At 42.7% G+C, this 15,272-nt stretch overlaps 1 protein-coding gene across 1 annotated transcript in view; it reads right to left on the bottom strand.

Annotated features, from left to right (window-relative positions):
* Nucleotides 1-14,916, bottom strand: part of lrrn2 (leucine rich repeat neuronal 2) — a 54,523-nt gene extending 39,607 nt beyond the window's left edge. Inside the window, exon 1 of the mRNA XM_088640453.1 lies at nucleotides 14,350-14,916. The gene's annotated coding sequence lies outside the window, so the exon portion shown is untranslated. The remainder of the gene's footprint in view (nucleotides 1-14,349) is intronic.
* Nucleotides 14,917-15,272: the final 356 nt, after the last annotated feature.

Genomic DNA, 15,272 nt, shown 5'->3' with positions numbered 1-15,272 from the left:
GATTTGGAACTTAACCTGATAAAAGTAACAAACATCACTGCAGTACCTTGATCTGGATGCAGGACAATGTTTCTAATTATCAATTTATTAATCTTGTCTGTGAAACATTTATCTGTGTAAAATTATCTGTGGGTCCATTTTAAAAATAACAATTAACATCATGTAAAGAAATTATTGGACACCGAATGTTTGTATGGTAATTAGAGGCCACGATCTCAGATCTTTTGGCTAAGAAACGTGTTTTAAATCAGTAATCTGAGATCCTGCATGTGTTGTCATGTACATGGAGGTTGTTCTTCAGGATCAAGTGAAACACAAACCAGGGGTGCCATTAGAAGCGAAGAGGATGTGTGTGTTTGAAATTAAACACAGGAGGCACTTTTGTACACAAAGGGCAGTAGGCATCTGGAACGAGCTGACCAGTCTTGCTGTCAAAACCGATCCTTTCAAAAAGTGACTGGATGAGATCCTCAGATTAATTAACTACGAGCAACCGAGTGAACCAGATGGACAAAATGGCCTCATCCTCATTTGTAACCTCTCTTGTGTGATGTTGTGTATGTAACACAAAGGATCCCATAGGAATAAAGCCTCGAGGCAACAACATGTTTAAAAACTAATTATAATGTAAACATGTTTGTATTAATGAGTTGCATTATTGGGTCTAGGCTGCAAATTCTTTCAACAGCCTTTGTTGAACAGGTTAAGCTGTTTCTGGTGCTCTCAGAGGCCCAATATGGTGTTCACTCGGTGTTCTTATTATTTTGGGCTAAAGTGCGTAATGTCATTGCAATTACTCTGTTTGGACAAACTTTTTTTTGGACTGTCAGTGGTGTGACTGTGATTCCAAATTGTCTCGATGATGATGGGGTTTAATTCTGTGGTTGTGCAGTCCTGTAACTGAACTGGGGGTAAAGCAGAGGGGAACCCAAGCATGTAAAAGGGACAAACTCCAGGGAGACTGTCAAATACTGGAAACCCATGAGCACATGGGGAAACATGCAGACTCCACACAGAAAGCCTGAAGGCTAGATTCAAATCAAGCTGTGAGACATCTGTGCTAGCCACCATGCCAGTGTTACTGATGTAACAAGACATGGTCTTGTTCAAGGAGCTAGGTTTAGATAATCGTACTTTACACAGAATTAGTAGTAAAAGATTTACTTTCCAACTTCAGCTGTTGAGTGGCTGTTAGGGCAAGGTCTGTGCTGTGCAGCAGGACAGAAATGGAAATTCACTGCACATAGTCCGTGGAGGACCAGTTCTGTTTTCCATTTGAGAAAGAAAGAAGCACTGCGCTGGGTCACAGCAGTGTTATAAAGTTAGCAAGCTTCAGTCATTAAATGTGTGTACTATAGGCCCTGAATACACCGGGTGAATTGGAATGAAACATTGCAGTCAATTTCATCCAGCAGACAGCCCCCAGGAAAAAAAACTCTCATCACCTTGAGCTAAAAAGAACCAACATTGATCGTTCCTGAACCAACAGACTCAGATATCTGTGCCTAGATTGTATTGTGTAGTGTAGTTTAACATCACTGCGGATTCACACGGAGCTCTTTAAAAGACTTCAGGGCCTCATGAATATGAATAACAGCACCCTCGGGCTACTTAAAACGTTTGTCCCTATTAGTGCTGCATTCATTCTTAAAATCTTCAGCTGCAATAGAAGGAACCAAGGGCAATAAGCATGGCTTTTGACAGAAATAGGCTCCTTCAGCTCCCGAATCGAGTGTGCTGGAATTATGGATTCCTTCACAAGATGCACTCCATGCCGGAAGAAACACTTATTCGCATTATCTTCTCGCAAGGCTCCCTTCACCATCTGCAGGTTGCGGATTTTTTTCTGAAACAGCTCTAGTGCGCAAGAAAACCTTATGAGCCATTAGCATGCTAAACTTCAGACAAGAGGTGCTTCTAGCCTACAAATAGGGAATGTGAACAAATTCCACAAACACAAATCTTTGTGGCCGAAATGATTTTTCCAGGATTGTTTTTGCAGTTTAAGCACACTTTTCCGTCAAGTGCCCGTGTAGTGCAGCTATGAGAAAAATGACAAAAGCTTTTTAACAAATTGTATGTTTTTTTGCAAAAAAAAAACACCCAGTATGCTCAAAGCACCGTGGTAAATTAAAAAAAGAAAAAAATATCCGACCAAACAGGTAGAATTAAACAGGATTTTCTTTAACTGAAATAATGACACATGTACAATAAGAAAAAGAACCATGCTTTAGGCTGTATCTGCTGTGTATGATGAAATTCTGTTGCTTTTTTTAAATGTAAAACCAGCAGATACCCATGCAGCAGGCATGGATAAGATGGTGAATGTTCAATACAATAGCTCAGCACTTTTATCCAAGGTCCCAGTCATGCAGAACATTTGTTTTGAAACAAATCTGCATTAGGGGTCGTTTATTGTAGGCAGAGAGTCCTGCACCCAGCGATGGAAATGATGGATGTATATAGCACTCGTTGTTTGACTCAGTTGCAGATAGGAACAGTGCGTGACTTCAGATAATGCAATTATACTGTTCTAGCAGAATGTCCTTCTGCCTCCCTGATACAAAAAAATATCCAGTGAATTTCACATCTGACCCATACAAATTTAAGCCACAACCTTGACTGCGAATACTGATTTCTTTCAAAATCCTGGTGTCCTTGCTAAATGACAGAGATGACCTCTGACAGGAGTCCACCTTTTGATGAGGACAGTTGTTTAAAATCTCTCTGTGCACTTTGCATAATTGAATTTCAGCAATTTCATGGGCCTAAGCTACTTTATGTACCATAAGTGAGCTGTTCAGATTTCTCATTACGACATGTGCCTTTGTTTTGCACTGATTGTGCTTCCCTGTTAATTGTCTCGAGGTGTTTGGCAAATGAGTGTTGAGAGCTGTTTGTGTGAGAACTCAGCAGGGTATCACCTCCCCAGATTTCTTCCAGTAAGACTAGTGTCTACACTTCTTACACAAGAGCCTGGAGTGGAATTTAAGAAATTGGCATTTCTTAAAGAAAGAGTCGGCACATTTTGGGATACTTGTGGACAACAGCAATTGAAAGAAGCCAGTAATTTAAACCTGCCAATGTTTCAGCGCTTGGATTAGTATGATAAAATACCTATCACTATAATTGTTTCATGTATTCGCTCACAACTGAACATTTTATTTTACAAAATGAATTTTTATATTAGTAAAAGCATGTGTGAGAATTTAATTTAATTGGCTGTTTAAACACTTCCTTTAATGGCAGAATCAGAGAACATCATTCCTAAAAGGCAGCCCCACACTAAATTGAATAAAAAGAAAAGGTGTGAAGCTTACATTTTTCATGTCGACTCAGGCGTGCGTTTGGATTTTCAAGTTAACCATCTGCATTGCTGTGTCACAGCCGGACTTATTACATCTGTGCTGCAACTCAATTATTTCATTTCCACATTCCTCCAACGCTCACTGAAGAATAAACCTGATTTTAATTAAAAGCTTCCCGGTGATGTACAGCCACCTCAATGCATTTCGCAACGTTTCCTTATTCTAAAGATTGCAGGAGTGCATTGCGTCTGCAAACATCATTCAGCCCTAATGGAATAAGACCATCGCGTCTCAACGCACATCTTGTGTCTCCCTCATGAAGCCTAAATATTTAATAAAGAAAGTGTAATTAAAATAAGCTCAGCTGTATTGAATTTCTGCATTTGTGTTTGTGCAATAAAACACAACAACACTGTCTCTTGCCGCATTCAGGAGAACTTGATCACCACTGAAGGGCTCCACAATGACGCCCCAGGGAAAGACTTTTTTCTGCGGCCTGCAAAGCTAAGAGGGTGTCTCCTCTTCCCCCCGAAAGCAATATCCAAACCCAGCAAGACGGGAGACGTAATTTCTGATGCTAATTAAAAGCATCACCCCTTTGGGGAAACAATTAACTTCTCACCAGGCTCAGCTGGGTGCGTGCTTCCAGGCTGTAAAGGCAGTTAATCAAGAAAGCAAGCGTGGCGCTCAGCCCACCCCCTGCCAGCCTGCCAGCCACGGTGGGCATCAGGTTAGGGTTCGCAAGGCCGGGGTTTGACTGGAGTTTTATTGTTCGCGCTCGCATGGGCCCCGCTTTGTGCAGTTTTTGAATCCGATGGGGCTCCGAGAACACTAGAGAAAGGCTATAAAAGAGCTGAGGCCGTTGAACTCATCTCATCCGTTTGGTTGTCAGGAGTTTCGCTATCCCAGAGCCCCCTTCTCGGTCCCGTGTCCCAGCAGGTTGTTGAGCTCTTTAGCCTCCCTGTCTGGAGAAAGTCCTGAAATAACTTGCTCCCTTTTAATATTTCTCCCTTTCTTTAAAATGTAGCTGTTTTTTTATTACAGCCTTGAAGGCTGGTGGTTACGGGGTTCATGGCTGTACTTCTTGTTAAGAATCTGGAAGTGTACCGCAAATTACAATTATAATTACAAAAGGCTCACACGTGAAGAAGGCTCCACGGCCGAAACATTGTGTTTTCTTTCTTCTCTTTCCAGCGTGGAATAAACCTATTACTGGTTCCTTTGCAGCCTATGCATGCTGATGCAGCTACCCACCTGAACTACTACAAATTAAAATTAATATACATATGCAATAAAAGTACATTCTACTTCTTAGCATGTGATGTTTATTATTTTAATTTCCCATTTTATTTTAGGCATACTGAGTGTGTTAAATTTGAGAATCCTAAAATCATATTGCAGAGGTTGTGCACAATCTGCTAGATGTCTCATCAACACACAGCATTTCTGAACCACAAGCATCCCTTACACCCTGATCCTTCATCATTTAACAGCATTGAGTAATGATCGGCAAAATAATTAAACAATTAAAGCCTATTGTAATGAACTCCCTCATTAGTATGGATCGGTTTGGTGGTCTGCTGATAAGAGGTGTTCGCTTCAGTAGCTGTGTACACAGCCCAAGATGCCCTGACAAGGATTGTCCTTCTTTTACTATATGAGATGAAATGTTCCCCGAGCAATTACAGAAGTTTCTCAGGTTATTTATTTTTTCTCTATATCAAAAGGGCTTGATTGAAATTACAGAGAAACTAAAGCTCTGCAAGACTAGCCATCCAATTTTCTGCTATCATTGAGACTTTAGAGATTTAAACTGCATTAGCTCTGATGCATAATTACATTACGTCTCTGCCTTTGCATGCTGACAGCCGTGCGAATACGCTCAGCCGCACGTTTTCTTTCTTCTGTGAAGTATAAGGAAGTATAAGGGTCATGCTTGAGCGGTCCAAGGAATTGACCAGACTTTGAACTTGTTGGGATGGGGAGGGGGAGGCTCCATCGGGGTACAGTGTTGCCTGCCTTAGAAGACGGACCACCGTCCTTTTCGCCTTTTCAATGTAGAGCCTCTGCCTCGTCTCCCCACCTGGAGAATTGAGACGTTTAAGCTCTCTTCCTTCCGTTTAAGGAACTTGCTACTGTAACTAATCAGGGTCCGTGTCGTGTTCTGTCAAAACAAGACCAGGAAACGTAACCCATTTAGTAGCTTCCAGGGTAATCAAAGGCAAAAGCTGTGGTTTGCAAGGAGACTTTACATGTACAATTGGAATGCAGCTTCAGTAGAAAAGACAAAGCCAAGCTAACCGTAGTACACTAGCTACATACCCAAGTGCAGCTATTGCAGAATCACTAATGCAGGCTGGATACCATATGTGTGAATTGCCTTTCAGCAGTACCTCGTACTAGACACACAATATTGAGAGAATAAAAGTGTCCTGCCATATGCTAGTTTAATTGTTTTGTTGTACCTTGACAGGTTGTTTTGCATCGCAGTCAGAATTTTGTGCTTTCCATTTGAACTACAGTATTTTTCAGTGCAATTATGAACTGCTCTTAGGAAATATTCCTTGATTTTAAGGCAAAGTCAGCATCACAGGTCATCTGCCGCTGTATCTTTTTGATTTCCAGGTTGGAGATCATTCCGTACTACTGTTTTTAACTTTTGAAAAAGAGTTTTTCTTTGGATTTCAGAAGTATGCAGAGTTCAAGGCATTTATGTAATAAACAAAAGCTGACACACCAAAGACCTGGCATTTTATCCGTAGGCTAAAACCCTATTTTACTGGAAAACTAACCAACAGTTACATAGCGGGAGCCGCTTGTGCTGTACACTTGCAGTGAATTAGGATGTTCAGATCCAGTGGCCCCCAGACTGCACCCAAACTGCAGGTGAGAAAGATGAGATTTGGAAATGTTTGGAAAACCAATCAATATCACAGATTCCAAAGCAAGGGAAAACGTCTTTGACCCTCTTGTCTTTCTTTCCTTCTTTGTGTGCATACCAGCAAAGTTGCCAAGTGTTTTAAAATATTGTTTAGAACACTAAATGTATATCTTGTGATGCTTCTGCCCACATGACAGCTCTTGTGCAGTTTTTAAAAATATAGCTACAGTGACCAAAGCCCCACAAGAGCCCCACCCTTGTGTTACGGTCCTGGGAGTTCCATATTAAACACCACATTCTCTTTTCAATAAGTTTCCTTTGTTCACTTGTTGTTTGATTTTTTAAATTGAATTATTAGATCCGTTCACTATTAATGTTGTTTTCCATGTGTGCCTTGTGCTTCCTTGTTCATTTCACTTGCCTGTATCCTGTGCCGTCTCCCAGCTGTTAACTCCATACTAAAGCATGTATCCTTGATTGAATCCTACAGTAGTACTACACATAACAGGATAAAACCTGGTGCCTTCCGATCCCGATGCCATAACATCAGACAAGCACTGAAACTGTGACTATGATCCCCTGGGTGCTGAGGGGTTTCTTTCACCCATTAAGATCTGACTTCCCCTTTTGCTCTGGCGCTGTGGGAACATGGGGCCACAGCTCCCAGAGGCACGCGTGTGTGTCGATGTCAATCAACACAGAGACGGCTAACAAAACAGCTCCCCTTGGGGCGAAGAACAGGCTCCCAAAGCCATCGACAGGGAGGTAGTCATTTCATACTGGATCGATCTACCTTGTTAAAGATGTTTGAAACATGAGAGCGTCCTGATTGAAGGAGACGGCACCGGGGTTACAAGGGAAATGGAGCAGAAAATTAGGCAACATTTTGGTAACCATTGACAGTTCTGTCAACCCTACCCCCCATCTAATACCTCTCGAGTTTAGTGCACAAGTGACTTCCCATCCTTGTTTTCCACCGGGAATTGGATGTGCTGGTGGCACACCACATTGGATTAACAATAGCTGGCTTGGGTTGGAATCTGAATTGTGTGCAAACTGATTTTGTTGGCCTCACTTAGTTTATCACATGAATATACAGTACTTTGGAAGAATAGGCATGAGTGGTAATAATTAATTTGGCTGACCCCTTTATCCAAAATGACAAACACTGGAACCCATTTACACAGCTATTTAAAGAAAAGGGTATTTTATTGCAGCAATATGAGTGATGTATCTTTCTCAAGAATACAATAGTAGTGTCCCACCTGGGATTTGAGCCCACAACTGCGACTCTAGAGCCCTAACCTCAGGTCCACCTGGCTGCCGTACCTGCTGTAATAATAGGATAACCAGTGTTAAGGCCTATTTTAAGGGAAGCTCGAAAACCCCAGAAAAAGACAGTATTTATGGGAGGATTATAGCCCAGAATCTGGTTACATAACAAGAAACATTGGTATTAAATGCTGATACTTGTTTTCTTAATTAGGGCATTTAACATTATCATCAATTCGCTACCCAGGGTGTTCTGTGCTGTTATGTGAGCTCTAAGTAAAACAGGGATTGGTGTCTTTATTATGTCTTTATTCTGACGCTGAAGAGCAAATACTTTAGGCCGAGTTCTCCCAGGACAGACCTGTGCAGAATGAAAGCTGTTCATTTACTTTAATTGGCCGTGCTGAATCTGAAAGGTGGCTGAAAAAAGCCACGTGGAATAGAAGGTTTCTTCCTGTTTTTGGTCCATTAATGCACAAGGAACGAAACCTAGCTCTCATCAGCGGGGAGCTTGCAGGAAGTGTCCCGTCTGTCTTGGACAGATGTTCCTGAAGCTCCGACAAGGTCCATCAGTTCCACAGCAGATCCCTGGCTATCGTTTCCAGCTTTTTGGGGGATATACATTTTTGGCAGAAGGGATGCATCTGTTAATGTTGCCAAAATTACATCCAACAATGCAGACATGTTCCTTGCCTTCTTTTAGTTAGAAACACAGAAAGTGCAGATGATACCCTTTAGTAATTGCATTGCACAAGGCGAGGAGCTTCCCCTCGTAACTTGTAATTGGAAAATGCCACCGCGGCTCAGAAGCCCTTTCTCCCTTCTTTTGCATCTGCTTGCAAAGTTCTGAAATGTCAGCCAAGCCTCTTTAGTGAGAAAATATGGATACTTCTTTTGCATTCACTTTATAGATAGAATTCCCAATGAGCTATAAAAAGGAGGTCATGCAGAGGGCTGCTAAACTCAGGGACGATATTGCTCGCTGTACAGAAGGCCAGCTCTCCAAAAGCTTCAATACACATAATTCAGAATGGCTGCAGGCTAAGAAATAACTGCATTCTAAAGGACATTACAATTGAAACACTTAATGGGAATGTTACTAATAAATGAATTAAGGCAATCTCACATTGAAGATTTATATTTATTATCCTGAATCCTTGTATGTGTGAAGTATTCTAACATATTTCATAGAATTACAGTTTTTCTTATTTAAACCTTGAGTAATGGAGGTGTTTGATTCTGTAATTTCAAGTCTAACCACACAATTTTATGTTAATAAAGAAGTCTGATAGTAAGCACAGTATGCCAGGCGTATACTAGCAATTACTACACTGTAAAACCAGGCTCTAGGTTTTAATTTAAACTCTACCGGAACAAGCCAAACCTGCCCAAGTGTTTTTTGATGTAGGGCTTTCTACAGGCTCCAGATCAATTGTACACCAGACAGACGGGACAGCAGTTTTACATTACCTCTAAAATGAAACACAATAGCACCTCAGGTGCTATAGAAAATAAAGTTTATTATTATTATTATTGTTGTTATTATTATTTTAATCCAGCTTAATTATAGCTAGACAGCTATAAAATACCATAATGTAACATGGGATGAAAATGAAAGTTACCTTTGATATTTTGCATTTGATCCATGTCTTTTAAACAATTACTTCTATTCTGCAGTCACTGTTCCTACAGTATATTATGGGCTGCCTTTTGCCTTCTGGTAATTAATGCACTTCTCTAGTTCACATCGCCTCATTGTGAGTAGCTGGTTGTAACAGGAAAAGAAATGAAAGGATTTAATGTCTCATGGTGTCCAGCTGATCTGGGGACCAGTTGGCAATAGTACTTTGAAGAAGATGAACATCAAAATGCATTACTGGACCGCTGCTTTAGCTGACTTGTTTTGAGGGGATTCTCCAAGTACAGTGTTTCTTATTGGATATGTCATGACTGAGTGTTTGGAGTCACGGACAATGCACTCAGTTGTGATGACATTCATTTCCCCTTAAAGACCTGACACAGTTTCCCTATCTTGCATCTTCTGGCTTGTCTCTGCCTTTGTGGACGCCGCCCTGGAACCTCTTGGATCTGAGCGCCTCGGAAAAAAAGACATTTTTGTCTCTCCAAGAGCCGTGCTTCTTAGGCGTCCCAGATACAACTCAGCCTGGGGCTTTTAGCAGGCTGCCCGATCCAGATAAGTCAAGGCTGCAGACACACGGGGAAGACCTCTTCTGGGCAGAGGTAATTAAAGACAGCTCACAGAAATAACTGGCACGGCGAGTCCCTAGCCTTATCTGCTAAACCTTTCTTAATTTGTAAAGACAAGAAGTGTGCATTTGCCAATCTTAATATTGCTTCGCAATGTCCTTAACTGGCTCTTTTTTTGATAGAATCTCTGTGTTGTTACTACGGCCTGCAGTTTGAGGTTTTGATTTTGGCTGCCCCTGTTTTTATCTCTCTATTTTGGTGTTATTAATACAAAGTTAATGTTTGTGTTCGTACGGCTATGGGGGCTGTTTTTCCTCTGGGTTGCCATTTCCGGTACAGCAGAGCAATAACCACACAGAGACAGAGGCGGGGGGGGGGGGGGGGGGGGTGCTTTCACCTCTTGGTGATTAAAAAAAGGAGGAGGAAAGTGCTTTGAAACTTGTGAGGAAGGTGACAGCTCGAATTACTCCAGCCTTGTCCTTGTGCAGGTCTCTGGGGCTTCCATCTAGGTCAGAAAACCTGTGAATGTCAGTTTACTGGTCTCCGTTTAGCCTGCGGTGGATATGTGTTAAGATCACAGAGCTGCCAAAGAGATTAGTGGCAAGGTTTGGTCAACTTGCCTTCACACATCCCACAACTAATTGATGGTGGAGTTCAAGGCTCAGTTCAGGAGCAACTGCACAGCTGGGCAGGGGGAACTCTTGCGGTTTGTGGGTTCGCAGCCCAGAAGCCAATACTGACACTGTACTGGAGTGTCAGCATCTGGTTTCTCTTTAGCTCCACGATCACTGCCCATCACTGTGTGATCAATTACAGTACTTTTCTGCTTTTGCTTGCAAAGTTCTTTTAGGGTCCTATTTCATTCAAGATTTCAGAAGACGCAAAAATGCTATAGTTTAGGGAAACAAATAAGCTAAACATCTGTCTCTAATGAATATCTTAATTGGTGGTGGTGGTTGGGGGGGTGTTACCAGGCTGTCTGTACAGTGTTTAAACGCTTGGAAGCATCTGCTCTGTCATGTCCAAGGCTTGTTAGTAAGTGTAACACAATGGTAATGATGAAACAGATGTTTATATAGAAGCTGGAGCATCGTACATCCTTGAGGCGTTCTACCAAAGCAACTCAAACAGTAGGGAAAAAACAACTGCTATTAGGTAATATCAGGCAGTTTCCAAACTTTGTAATGAAGCAAGATGGAGTGGGAGTAAATCACAGAAGTTATGACTCAGGAGATTTTACTACTCTAGGTATCGGTTTGGAGGCACTGACATACCAAGGGGTTGATTGTAAACATTCAAGCCTGGCAAAGGAGAATGTCTTGGCTTTAGGTGATTTTGTTTGCATGCTGCAGTCGCTGAGAACCCTCAGGGGCTGATTTGTATGTTTCACACATTGCAAGGCGTTAACGCTGTCATATGTGAAGTCTTTAACTTCTGCCCTGATGCTACTAGATTCAGGGCCATACCAGAAACCCATTTGAGAACTATCCAGCTACCCATCCAGTATCAGAAAAGCCACTTACTCCTGCACACACAAACACATAGGGTCCATTTTGAAACCCCAGCTTACCACACCAGCAAGTTTGGAAGATGGGCCAACACCCCAATTCAGGAATTAGCGAATGAAATGAAACCAGAAAGAAGTGTGTAAGCGCTGTGAGACGATGACACTGTCAGGTTATCACGCCACTGTATTTCTACAACAATGGGTATTATTCAGGGTCAAATCCATTGTTGTATAAACAGGTAATATCTGGGATTGCAAAGGTGCAGTATGGATCATGCAATAACCCAAGTTGATGGTGTTCACATTTCTGTGTGTGACCGGTTGAGAACACAGTAATAATTTGCGACACTCAAAGTAAGACCCTGACAGTATGGCAATATGTTACCCTTCACGCCTCAAATACAAAGCCCTGTGCAATGCATGGACCCATACTGTACCTTTTCAATGAACTTTGCTTTGCTAGAAATGTTATACGAAGCCCATAGTTTGCTCTACAGTGTCATTATTTTTAAAGTATCTTTTCTTTATTTTGAAAAAAAAAAACAACCTCAAACGGGTTTTGAAAAACAATTCGTAGCAAGGGAGTTATGTTAAGGTCGTTTGTTGGGCGGTTAAAGAAAAGAGGGCTTCGCCACGCAGCGGTTCCTGGTTCAAACCTTTGCTCCGTCACTGTACCCCCGGAGGGGGTGAGTGAACCGCTTGTGCCCCGTCTTCAGCTGAAGTATAGCACTGAAGTGCTACTTCGAGCGACTCGGCAGCGGGCGTCTTTGATGTTGTACTTTCTCAAACCTCTGCACGTCTGCTAAATAACTGCTTACAGTATCTAAACCCTACAAGTTGCAGAAGAAAGGCTGCTGGCTTATGGAAGGGGGGTGCCTATCATGTGTTTGATGCCCTGTTGTACCAGTACACTCATCTGAGGAGGTGTATCTGTCCAATTAACAGCCTACACGCTGAGCAGGAGATCGGAATCGTCGTTGCGCTCCAGGATAAAATCATGAAACGCCAGCTATTGTTCCATCTCATCACGCACCCCAAAAGAGGAGAGCAACTGGAATTGACAGTAATACAGCAGAACTCTGTCAGACTGCTGATTTAAAGACATTGTACCAATGCCAGAAAATTAAGAAATCTAATTGCAAATCCAATCAAAGCAATAGCATAACAACAAGAGCCGCTGGGATTGCAAATAAGAAAATACGAGCACTTTCTTTTAGGGACTTTTTAGCTTTGATGTGAGCACCTCGCGAGGTTACGAGGTTAAATGGCAATTTTTTTCGGGGGGGGGGGGGGTGATTATTATGTTAATTAATAAAAAGACTTTATTATCTTCCCTGTGTCTCGTACAAAATTAAGGTGAAAGAAGTCATCAGAACTGAAAAGATGGACTTGCACATACCACCAATTCTTCCTCTTCCTCTAACAATTGTTACTACTATTATTTGCGTGTTTTAGATGGAATTTAATATGGATTAGGAGCGACGTCGTGGTTTGTCTCAGTTTAGCACTCATTTCTGTAGTTTGCATAAGGGTGGAAGATAAATCTCAACCCCGACGAACCCAGTATTCGGATGGCAACATAAATTAGTCTTCTCGGATACAGCAGAACATCATCGTGTTGTAAAACAAACTTTCGCACCGTCTTAGGCCTGTTTGCTGACCCAAAGTGTAAACATAAACTAAGAGTCCCAATCTTATTCTCACTATTGTTTATTTGCATTGATTTTTTTTTCAGAATTTCTTTGCATTCGGAATTCCACCGTTCTCTTTTACTCTCTGCAAATTCAAATTGGCAAAGTCCCCGTTTCCTATTTTGGTTTTGATTGCGGGTGTCGGTGGAATGTGGTCAGAGCTATATTCCTGCCTACTTTTTTTTAGCGAGGATGCTTTTAAAAAAACTTTTCATGTGGGGTAGAATCAACACCTACCTCCTTTTTAAATTTTAATGCTGTATACTGTATCATACGTTTTTCGCTTCTGTATTATTCTGTGACGTTTAAGACCCGTTAACTGTGGCTGGATGTTCTTCGGGCACAGTGGAATCATACGCGTGGGCTACGTGAAAAAAAAATGAGACCTTGTTGTTCTTGCTGAGAGTGTGTGTGTATAATCCTGCTGTGCCTCTTTCTGTAATGGCCATACCTATACACGCTCTGTCGTGCGCTGTAGCGCGTGTTACAGGACGACTTACAACGATACACCTGTTCCTTCTTTCACGTACTCGAGTCACCCACCCCGCGAAAAACACACACACTCGCGCAAAGCGATAAGCTCTCCCACTGAGCACGTCCGCGCGCACACATGTTCGGCAATAACAGCATACAGCACGCCTACATGTATTGCACAACCACGCACATACATGTTCTTGGAACAAATCCTTTACCGTAGACACCCACACGCATTTCTAACCCCCCCTCACAAAGAGCACACTATGCAGACTGAAGCCTGCACGATGTTGTATAGCGGATGAGCATTCAGGAGCCTTCAATATGCCGAGGCGGACTCCGGCGATACCAGGGGAAATGTTGAAACGACGTAGGCAGGCGAGCCTGAGCCGATGATAGCGACGTTGGAATCGTTCTTTCGTTACTTACAGCTCTGCTCGGTAAAAAGGCAGACACGAGAAAACGGAACTCTGTCGCTCCTAAAAATTCTGCTGGGGGCCATAAAGCCTCCATTATTTACGCACTAGGAATGGATTCGGGCATTTGGAAATGTCCTTTTTGAGTGATGCATTTTCATTTTTCGTTTTGTAGTGAACGATTATACATGAAAACGCTTTAAGGCGGCCAAGCTACCTGTGACACTGTTTCCCTTCCCCACTAACAAAACAAGTGCAATAACGAAGCGCTGAAAAGAAACGGGAGTCTGCCAGCCCAACTGCGAAAACGAACCCCCTTTTCCTCCCTTTCAATGCATCAATCCGAAACTGCAGAATCAGACGTGGATGTTTGTCATGCGGGCAAAAACTGGCAACAGTGGCAAACCACGGGCAACAGCCCCCTAGAGCAAAGAGGATTCACTGTACGTTCCTTTTCTGCCTGCGTGTTTATTTGCCTGGGATTCAAATACACGCAAGGAGTTACAGTTATCTGTCTGGTTTTCGGTTTTTGCCCATAACGCAAACCAATCCTTTAGCACTGAAAATATTGAAACAAAATAAACTTCCCTACCGTGAGAAGAGGCAGAATACTACAGCATCCTCGGATCCTCCTGTCCTCCCGTTTGCCTGATGTCTTCTTTTTGTTTTTTCTATTTAATCGGTTTCTCTTCTCCCCACATCAGGGCATCAGTGCATCTCCCGGGCTTTTACCGAAATCTCTCCCCCCCACCCAATACACAAAACATCCCTTTATTTTCTGACGGTGTGTGGGCGAGTTGAGGAGGACAGAGCTGTGTGTCTCCGGCTCCCTCTCTCGCGTCTCTGTTTCTCCTCCTCTGCGCGCTGCTGTCAGAGGCTGGCGCGGCTGAGCAGAGAGAGGTAAACTGGAGAAGAATTCAGCTGAGATTTTTTTCCCTTTCCTCTCAGGCTTGTCTCCTCCCTCTCGCCACCCTCCACTTTCTTCGTCTCCCCTGCTCTCTCTCTCCTTGTATTTTTTTTTCTCTCTCTCGTCCCTCTTACTGCATCTCCTGCTCTCTCTCTCACCCTCTCCCATTCATTCTGTCTCATTCCCCTCCGTGCAGTCTGCCTTCCCCTGTCACTCCTCGCTGCAGCCTCGCTTGTAATTGCTGCTTGTTCGTTTTCCCCAGCGGCACAGTGGGGAGCAGCCGGCAGACAGAACTGAGGTGGGCTCCCCCACTCCCCTCGGCTCTTGACAAGTCGTGTCATAAATGTTTTAACAGGTTTACAGGATATATGCTGTACACTTTTCGCAGGTTGGACACAACAGCAGAGCAAGTGCGCGTGTGTGGGGTGCGTTCGAGCGCAGAGATTAGAATCATTTGTCCTTTTTACAGCTACAGCTGTATGCAGATGTACTGCTGCTTCTCGCTTTCCTGTATTATAAATTAATGTGGCTCCTAAAGCCGACCTCAACACCTCAGGTTTCTAGAATCACAATAAATTCATACCCACCTGTGACTGCGCTGCCAGCGA

The sequence above is a fragment of the Lepisosteus platostomus genome, chromosome 7, assembly GCF_059453375.1.
Source record: "Lepisosteus platostomus isolate fLepPlt1 chromosome 7, fLepPlt1.hap1, whole genome shotgun sequence".
NCBI classification, from domain to species: Eukaryota; Metazoa; Chordata; class Actinopteri; order Semionotiformes; family Lepisosteidae; genus Lepisosteus; species Lepisosteus platostomus.
The sequence above is the reverse complement of the archived record's forward strand: the minus strand, read 5'-3'. Positions and strand labels throughout refer to the sequence as shown.